Below are 9,286 nucleotides of genomic sequence, written 5' to 3'. Positions count from 1 at the left end.
AAAAAAAAAACCCCCAACCTTTTTTTTCTCTAATTTCACCCAGTTTGAGCTAAAACCTTTAGCTATATATAAATGTTAAGAGGTGTTTATCAGCACATACGAATAGAAAGACCAGGGGTCCAAAAAAAATGAAATTTCTCAAAATCACGTGTGTCGTTATAGTGTCACACCTCATTTTTTTTTTAATTTTTTTTTTTTGAGGTGTAACTCATATTTCAATTATAGAATAAAATTTTCATAATCAAAATATAAAAAAAATTGGAAAAGAACAACGCAACACTAACCAACTGAAATTTTATTCTTCATTATAAAAAGTAAGAAAGATAGACTTAAGAAAGTCTACATCTTATTCTAAGAGAAAGCAAACAGCACACATATTTTACAGGAAATTAAAAAGAAACATCCTTGCAAGAAACCAACTTCAAACAACTTGTTTATTACCTGCAAAATATTTAAAGGGGTGAGCATAAATAGCCCAATAGGAGGCAAAACCTTTTCAAATAATACAATACCAGTCAAAAGAGACAACATGTATGCATATGTATAATCTGCCCCATATAGTTCATATAACAAAATACTTTAAGCCTACATGTCCCATACCATGTATTTTACCACAAGGGTGGCTTGGACTATTTAATTACATGAACTGTCTCCCACTCACTCACATAACCCCCTTTTGCTAGTCCTCTTGCCCATTCCCCTTTCGCCAATCCCGAATTACCCTTTTTCATAACCTATACTACTTGCGCATCAACATGGGCATACATGGGATATGGTTCCTGCTAAGAATATGGACTCAACTACACAAAAGTAAAAAAATCTAACTTCTTTACCCAAAGTGCTTTATGCATAGCACTAATACTTCCTTATGACACAAATGAAAAACCACTCCATATTATGAACATAATGCAGTAAGAAAACAACAATTTCACAAAAAGAAGTAATTCACATGACAAAATATAAAGCAAGTATTGAGGTTTCCCAAGTTTCCTCCTACCTCTGCCGGATCTCACTTCAAGTTTGAAGCTCCTAATAAAAGATGAATCATTAGTTCAAAAGTTTAAGCTAAAAATGCTGAAACAAGAAATAAAGTACCAAGTATTTTACAAAAACATGCTTTTCTGTACTTAAACATGATTTTCTGTACCAGTTACAAACAGACTGAAAACTGTACAAAACTGTTCATAATTTGACTTCGAGGTCTTCTAATGACTTATTGCAGGCAAACCGAAGAAACTATGAGAGTTGGAATCACCCCAAAACGATTTTTCTAGAATTAGTTATGAATTTCCAAAGTTCAGCTTCAGTTTTGAGTTTTTTTCTGGAAAATTTCTGCTAGAAGCCTATTTAAAGTATCTGAAAATAAAACCATGAACTATATGCAGAACTATACTTCTAGCTAGATACATATTATAGACATTTTGGTGTTAAACAAACAGAAAATCACAGACTTTTAGTGTAAAGGAACCTACTCAAGCATCACATAAAACTACTACTCAAAGAAGCAATACAAGTGGTTCTAAATCTTATAGCTAGTTTTAAGCATCCTCAACTTTTAGTTTTTACCTTTGATTTCATAAACAAATCACAAACATGATATTCTAAATTCAATACATCTATGATTGTATAACAACAAAGATTACAAAGAAAGAAAAAGTGCAACTGAAAACAACAAAATTCTGATATCACAAGATAACTTCTTGAATTTCTGTCCAGTAAACTTTCGGGCCAAAAACAACACAGTTTGGCTGGGAATTTAAAGATGGTATCTTCACAACATTTGATATAGACATCCAAAAGAACAATCTGGAACTGGAATCACACAAAAAGGATTTTTCTACAATTACTTATTGAATTTCGAATTTCAGATACAGCTCTAGTTTTTTTGTTTTTAAAAAATTTGCTGATATAAGTCTATCTCAAATTTTAAGGCAAGTTTCCAAGACCTGGGATCCTAACAACAACAACCACTGCATAACTCGATTTCTTACAATATAGAACTGATTTGGCTAACCAATCAATGATCATGCTTACCACACACAGCTTTTCACAACAACAAAATCCGAACCAATGCTCAATTACAACTTTTCAAATCAAAGAAACAATTATACACAAGTCTCAAAGTGATCTCAATCTAATTTCACAAACAAACCAAAATAGAATCACACCTGATTTCCTACACCAAGGTATCTCTCCCTCACTCTAAGTATGGGGATTGCTAGAAGACTTATCTCCAAAATACTGATCACAGCTATTTATAGAGTCTAGGAACTTAATCCCTAAGATATGAACACCGAAAGCAAAATCGATTTGTTCAACTGAGTACTTACCTGTTTGGCTCCTAGACCAGCCACCTCTAGGCTCCTAGGGTTCCAGCTCCTGCAAAAATAGCTTGAAGGAGTCATCGATCGAGCTTTGAGAATTTGACACCTCCTGCTTGGCAAGGTCGGTTGCTAATATTTAAGATTTTCCTAAGATATTTTCTGGGTTTAAGGGCGGCTTAGCAAGATTTCTGTTGAGTTTGATCAAGGATTCAAATCAAGAATGTTCTGAGTTGAGAGGAAGACAATGAACAGGAAAAACAAAGGTTTGAGTTCATGTCGCGTGTTCTTGTTCTTCCATCTGGTAAAAGAAAGGTTATTAAGTTTGGGCTCGGGTTGGGTCAAATGGTGTTGGGCTAAGTTCTAATTTATGAGCTAGCTAAGGATAATTTTCCTAACTAAATAAATCAAACAAAGAACACACATATATAGAATCACAATTATACCTATAAACATTTATAGTAAACCAGCAAATTAGAGTAAGCAGAAAATTATTTTAGATACTTAATAAAATTTTTGATTCGTCACATATAGCTAGGTGTTTTGGCTCAAATTGGGTTAAAGTTGAAGGGAGGGTTATACCTCATTTTATTAAAAATTGAGGTTCCTGAGGTCGGTATGAGAAGAATTGAAGACAACACAAGCTTGGAAATAAACATAATAGCTATGAAAACAACAGTTTCAATAGCTTTACGAAACACAGTACCCTTGAATCTTTGAAACTCGATTGTAAGTAAAAATGACAAAAGACAAGAATTTTTTATGCTAGAATGTTTTAAAAGATGTTAGTAGTTGTTTATCAGCACACACGAAACAGAAAAACTAGGAGTCCAAAAACAATGAAATTTCTTAAAAACGCGTGAAGCAAGGGGTTTGACTCAAATTTGGTGAAACTTGGAGGGAATACCTCATTTTTATTTTTATTTTGAAAATTGAGGTTCATGAGGGCGGTATGAAAAGAAGTGAAGACAACACAAGCTTGAAAATGAACTCAATAGCTCTAAAAACAACAGTTTTAAAAGCTTTATGAAACACTATACACGTGAGTCGTTAAGCTTGATCTCGTGAGTGAAAATGACAAAAAACACGAATTTTTTATGCTAGAATGGCTAAAAAAATATTAAGAGGTGTCAATATGAACACACAAATGGAAAAAACATGGGGTCTAAAAAAATGAAATTTCTCAAAAACTTGAAGGGAGAGATTATACCACATTTTTATAGTAAGAGGTTTTGGCTCAAATAGTAAGAGGATAAGTACGTAAGAGGTTTTGGCTCAAATAGGGCAAAACCTGAAGGGAGAGATTATACCACTTTTTTTTTGAAAATTGAGCTTCCTGAGGTCCGGTATGAGAAGAACTAAAGGCAACACAAGCTTGGAAATAAACTCAATAGCTCTTAAAATAGTTTTAATAGCATTACGAAACGCGGTACGCATGAATCGTTTAAGCTCGATCGTGAGTAAAAATGACAAAAGACACGAATTTTTGATGCAAGAATGATTTAAAAGATGTTAGGAGGTGTCTATAAGCACACACCAAAGGAAAAAACATGACTTCAATAAAAGTGGAATTTCTCAAAAACTCGTGTTCTATAGCAATGAGTTTTTGTTCAAATTGGGTGAAACTCGAAGGGAGGGGTTATACCTTTTTTTTTTTTTTTTTATTAAATTTAGGTTCCTGAGGTCGTTATCAGAAGAATTGATGATATCACAAACTTGGAAATGAACTAAATATCTCTAAAAACAACAGTTTTAATTGTTTTACGAAACATGGTACCGTGAGTCTTTTAAACTCGATCGTTAAGTAAAAATAACAAAAGACACCAAATTTTGATGCTATAATGGTCCAAAAGATGTTAGGAAGTGTTCATAAGTACAAACGAATGGAAAAAACCAGGGGTCCAAAAAAAGTTAAATTTCTCAAAAACTTGTGTGATATACCACATTGGACGAAACTTGAAGACAACGCTTACCCTATATACCGCAAGGGGTTTTGACTCAAATTGGACGAAACTTGAAGGCAAAGATTATACCACATTTTTTTTTGAAAATTGAGGTTCCTGAGGTCGGTATGAGTGGAACTGAAGACAACACAAGCTTGGAAATGAACTCAATTGCTCTTATAAAATAAGTTTTAATAGCATTAGGAAATGTGGTAAGCGTGAGTCGTTAAACCTTGATCATGAGTAAACATGACAAAAGACACGAATTTTTGATGCTAGCTAGAATGGTTTTAAAAGATGTTAAGAGGTGTCTATAAGCACACACAAATAAAAAATAAAAAAGGGAAAGTGAAATTTCTCAGAAGCTCGTATGCTGCAAAAGATGTTAGGAGGTGTCTATAAACATACACACAAATAGAAAAAAAAAAAAACAAAGTAAAGTGAAATTTCTTAGAAACTCGTGTGCTGCAAGGGGTTTTTGCTCAAATTGGATGAAACTTGAAGGCAAGGGTTATACCTAATCTTTCATTTTTATTTGTTCCTGAGGTCGGTGTGAGAAGAACTGAACACGACACAAGCTTGGAAATGAACTCAATAGCGTTGAAAACAACAGTGTTAATAGCTTTACAAAACATGGTATGCGTGAGTCGTTTAAACTTGATCCTGAGTAAAAATGCCAAAAGACAAGAATTTTTGATGCTAGAGTGGTTCAAAAGATGTTAGGAGGTGTCTATAAGCACACATGAAAGAAAAAAAAAAAACCCAGGTGTAATACCCTAATGAATTAGCAATTCAATTTATCTGGATAAAGTAGACACGTGGGGTTTATTTAAAATAAATAAATAAATAAATAAATAAAAAAGGATAAAGAATGATCGGGAAGAATGATAAAACACTACCAGAAAAAAGGTTTTAGCAGACGAAAATAAAAAACCAGGCCGACATTATTTTTTCGTTAGCTAATTTAAAATTTTCGTCGGCTATGGTCAACTTTAGCCGACGAAATTAAAATTTCATCATCTGAATAATTTTTTTCGTCGGCTATAGTTTGTGAACTTTAGCCGACGAAATTCTTAAAAGTTTAGCCGACGAAAAATATAATTTCGTCGGCTAAAGTGCCTTATATTTGCAGATCTGGACAACAACTCATCTGGGAAAAAAAAACTATACGTAGGACCTTGAAACGCAAAAAAGTCGTGAAATAAGATATGACCAGAATGGTGAAATACGTCTACGGTTGAAAAATCACTGTATTCCGGTAAAGTCTTGGTGCCGATAGTCGCGGTCAGTGCAATTTACCCTTATTATTCACTATGCTACAGATTTGGTGTTTGGTGACCGATTGACTATTGTGATACATTTCAGGAAGCGTAACAGCCCTACGAGTCAAACTCATCGCTTTGCCATGACATATGGGCCTTTTTGGCCATCCGAGTCCGTTTAGGGCTTCAAAATGCAGTTTTCAACTCTCCAGATTAGAGTTGACCGTTTCGATCGAGCCCTTAACGTTGTCGAATCCAGTTGAATTTTTTACCATAGACATCTTTCGTCATAATGATCATATCTGACAGTCGAATTTTGGTTTGTAAATTTTAGTCATCGGAATCACAACGTGTCTACTATTTACCGTTATTATTCCCTATGGGGAGCCCTATCGTCGGAAGGTAAATGTCTCAAAATTTTTATATGGACAGTTGCGTCTTACCTACGTGAGAGTTTTTCGTGTGGAAGGTTTGACCAAACTACGTAATATAGAGGGAGATATGAGCATTTTCATGTGATAGTGACGATGGATTAAGGTTGACTGTTTCGATCGAGCCCTTAACGTTGTAGGATTCAGTTGAATTTTTTACGATAGACATATTTCGTCATAATGAACATATCTGACGGTCGAATTTTGGTTTTTGAATTTTAGTCATCGGAATCACAACGTGTCTACTAATGTTGTATAACTTGTTTAGTATAACGTTGTCGCAAAATTATCAAAAATCTCGTGAAATAAGATGTGTTCAGAATGGTGAAATATGGCTATGGTTTAAAAATCACGTAAATCGAGTACCGTGTCGGTGCCGATAGTAGCGGTCAACCCTATTTACAGTTATTATTCCCTATGGGGAGCCCTATCGTCGGAAGGTAAATTTCTCAAAATTTTTATATAGGTGGTTGCGTCTCATCTACGTGAAAGTTTTTCGTGTGGAAGGTTTGACCAAACTACGTAATATAAAGGCAGATATGAGCGTTTTCGTGAATTTATAGACTTTAGCTGACGAGATATTAAAAAAGTCGTCGGCTAAGGTCGAAAAATTTTCAAATTTTTTTGGCGGTAAACCAAATTTGGAGGAAAATTTTCAAAGGACTTTAGCCGACGAAAATATATGAAAAGTCGTCGGCTAAAGTCGAAAAATTTTCAAAATTTTTAACCAAAATTTTTTGGCGGTCAACCAAAATTTTAAAAAGAGTTTAGTCGACGAAAATAAAGAATTTCGTCAGATAAAGTTCTTTATATAGAAGTTTTACCGGAGGTGGATAGTAAGAAGTCAGAAAATCAGAAAAAGTTTCGAATTTCTTCTCGGCCTAGCTCCGCCGTCAAGCAACTGGAGACCGCCACACTTGTCCCAAAAGCTTCGCCGTCGTCTCTACTTCATTGCTGGACAGGTGGTGCATCGAGTGGCGCCACCGTGAGGGATAAATCGAGCTCCAAAACTCCGCCGGTTTGGATTCAGTGTCGATCGAATTTCTCCTTCCTCAGGTCACCATTTGGTGAGTTCTATATATGAAGGGAAACAGATTATTTTCCTGTCCAAGTTTTCTTTGATAAAATGCCGATCTACCTCCACATGCTTGGTCTAATCATGTTGAACATGATTTCAATTGCAGACGTGCTATCACAATGCAAGTCCATGGGTTTGTTGAGTTTGAAAACCAATTATTTCAATACATTACGAATCCATAGCATCTCACAAACTCTATGTGCCATATCTCGAAACTCTGTTTTAGCACCTGATCTTGCAACGAGGTTTCCTCCAACATATGTAAAATACCCAGATGTAGACCGTCTGTCAGTCTTATCACCAGCCGAATCAGCATCTGTGTACCCTACAACTTCCAATTCATCCTTCTTTTCAAACAACAAGCTTTTTCCAAGTGTCATCTTAAGATACTTCAGAATACGATACACTGCATCCATATGCTCTTCGCTAGGATAATGCATAAATTGACTAACCACACCTACAACATAAGCAATATCAGGTCTAGTATGAGAAAAATAAATAAGTCTCCCTACTAGACGTTGGTACCTTACTTTATCAGTTGAAACTTGATTTGGATAGATGGCAAGGTTCTGATTCATCTCAATTGGTGTCTCAACAGGCTTGCAATCAAGCATTCCGGTTTCAGCTAACAAGTCAAGTACATACTTGCGCTAGGATAAAGAAATCCCATTCTTCGACCTTGCAACTTCAATTCCGAGAAAATATTTCATCTGCCCAAAGTCCTTCATCTCAAACTCCTTTGAAAGATTTGTAAAGCCTCCATCTCCTTTATTTCATCTTCTATAACAATCATATTATCAACATACACAATCAGAGCGGTGATCTTACCCTGATTACGCTTGATGAATAGAGTGTGATCCGAGTTGCTTTGTTTATAACCAAATGTCTTCATTGATTTGGAGAATCTTCCAAACCAAGCTCTAGGAGACTGCTTCAAACCATACAGAGACTTCTTTAACTTACAAACCTTTCCGACATTGCAAGGTCTACATTTGACTCCTAGGGGCATGTCCATATACACCTCTTCTTCAAAGTTTCCATTGAGGAAAGCATTCTTCACATCAAACTGTCGTATAGGCCAATCTTTAGTTGCTGCAAGTGAAATCAAGATTCGAACAGTGTTGATCTTTGCTACAGGTGCAAACGGTTTCTTCATAATCAACGCCATATCGCTGGGTGTATCCCTTGGCAACCAACCGTGCTTTATACCTATCAATGCTCCCATCTGCTTTCAACTTTACTGTGAATACTCAACGGCATCCAACGGTCTTCTTCCCAATATCCCAAGTCGAGTTTTTCTGTAATGCCTCTAGTTCTTCATTCATCACTTGAGTTCACTTGGGATCCGTCATTGCATCCTGTACAGTACAAGGAATAAAAACAATGGATAATTGATTAATAACAAGTGCATGTGACCCAGCCAACCTATGGTTAGACATGTAATTAGCTATAAGATATTTAGCTTTGGCTTTGATGTCTGGTTCATATTGTTTCTTTGGAATACCCTTGGTAACACTCTGTGATTTTCTAGTTACAATATTATCTATCCCATATAATTGGTTTCAATTTAAAGGTACCTGAGCAGGGACATTCACAACAGATTCTTGGGTTGATGGTGTAGAGAAAGAGAAACTATCTGATCTAGAAGAATTTGGAATTACATGGACGACATCTAAAGGCTCAACAGTTAAATTGATGGGTTTGTCATGTTGGTCCCCCTGTAAAGACGTTGTTTTGTTTCTACCGACACCATCTACAACATAAGACGTGTCAACTAATGGTTGCACGACACGTGGTGAGTTCAGAGTGCCTTCCAGCTGTGATCCAACACATGTGTCGCCGTCCTCCTCAAGCTGCACGACACATGGCGCCTATGTCTCTCCTCTGGCGCCGCTGGTCTGGCTCGGCTGGGCATCACGTGAGCCTACACCTGTGTCAACACGTGGGCCTGTGTCAGCGTCAGCAGCTTCTATCTTATTGTTATTTATGGTTTCTTCGACTCTAAATCTCAACTCCAATGCTTCTAATTCTTCAAAGTCTTCGGATTCAAATAAATTTCAGGAATTCCCTTCATATGCTCTCTCCCCCTGAAAGGAAGACTTTGATACTCCCCCTGAGTAGTAAGCACTACTGGAAAATAGCACTTAGGCGACGGAATTAAAAAATTCCGTCTCCTAAGTGGTACTTAAGCGACAGAATTTTCTACTTAAGCGACGAAACAGTTTCAGTCTCCTAAGTTGTTCTTAGGAGA

At 36.0% G+C, this 9,286-nt stretch overlaps 1 pseudogene across 1 annotated transcript in view; it reads right to left on the bottom strand.

Moving 5' to 3' along the window:
- Window positions 1-9,286, bottom strand: part of LOC101295121 — a 141,616-nt pseudogene that overhangs the window by 127,211 nt on the left and 5,119 nt on the right. The window contains exon 2 of the transcript XR_184393.1: window positions 7,019-8,552. The product of XR_184393.1 is annotated as an uncharacterized LOC101295121 (transcript). The remainder of the gene's footprint in view (window positions 1-7,018; window positions 8,553-9,286) is intronic.

The sequence above is a fragment of the Fragaria vesca genome, linkage group LG3, assembly GCF_000184155.1.
Source record: "Fragaria vesca subsp. vesca linkage group LG3, FraVesHawaii_1.0, whole genome shotgun sequence".
NCBI lineage: Eukaryota > Viridiplantae > Streptophyta > Magnoliopsida > Rosales > Rosaceae > Fragaria > Fragaria vesca.
Note: the sequence above shows the minus strand (reverse complement) of the source record. Positions and strands in the feature narration are given on the sequence as shown.